An 859-nucleotide genomic window follows, 5' to 3' on the forward strand; every position below is an offset into this window, starting at 1 on the left:
ATTCTCACTATAGGATTCCTGTAATGTTCTGCAGTTCCCAAATCTTTCCTGGCAAAAGCCTCCAGGCTCTCGCTCTCTCCGCATTAAGAATCCTGGCTTTCATGTGAGCCTGGAAGTTTACAGTGTGGATCACCCCAGAGTTCTTGGCCTTCAATCTCAGAGAGCAGGTCCCTGGGCCACACCTCCTTCCAACTGAGGAGTGGAGTCCGCCGGCGGGTCCCTTTTGGAATCCCTGGAGGCGGTTAGGCGGGACTTCGCTGCAGTCCTGGCGCACGCTGACGGCCCAGCCCCGGAAACTCGGAGATGCGCGCGGCTCTCGGCGCCCCTTTGCCCCTTTCTCGCCCGCTCCTACTCTACCGAAAGCCCAGGCGGACTCCTGGGCTCCTGGCAGTCGTTTCTAGAGTGGCGGCAGCGCTGCAGCGTAACTGCTGGTCCCGCGCCCCCGCCAATGGTGAGCCTGGGGGCCCGGATGGCCTGGGGGAGACTCCCTAGACCGATTCTGTGCTAATGGGCCAGCCTCGTCGGGTCTCCCTTCCACTTGGCCATCTTTCCTGCACCTTCTTAGGCCGAAGATCCCCCTGCAAGGAATTCTGGCTACCACAAATAAAAAGTGCAAACACCGTCTGCGAGTTAGGCGTTTGTTGTGTGTCCATCCGCGCTTGTGCAAAATCTCCCAACGTCACCGTCGGCCATCCGGACAGGCGCGCCCAGAAACCCCGCTCTCTCCCAGGGATTCCCCTCGCTTAATCCAGCATCTTCGTGGAGGTAGGTCTGGGGCTTTCGGAAAGCGCTGGGGCCGCCAGCGGGGCAGCAGGAATCGGCGGCGATTTCGCCTTCCCCCGAGACGCCGGCGGCCCCC

General features: G+C 61.2%; 1 protein-coding gene across 1 annotated transcript in view; it reads left to right on the top strand.

The window, feature by feature from the left end:
- Positions 1–468: 468 nt before the first annotated feature.
- CA10 (carbonic anhydrase 10) overlaps positions 469–859 on the top strand; it is a 599,575-nt gene continuing 599,184 nt past the window's right edge. Inside the window, exon 1 of the mRNA XM_004707037.2 lies at positions 469–765. The gene's annotated coding sequence lies outside the window, so the exon portion shown is untranslated. The remainder of the gene's footprint in view (positions 766–859) is intronic.

This window comes from Echinops telfairi, unplaced genomic scaffold, assembly GCF_000313985.2.
Source record: "Echinops telfairi isolate 266 unplaced genomic scaffold, ASM31398v2 ScPeMD7_7458;HRSCAF=8496, whole genome shotgun sequence".
Classification (NCBI taxonomy): Eukaryota; Metazoa; Chordata; class Mammalia; order Afrosoricida; family Tenrecidae; genus Echinops; species Echinops telfairi.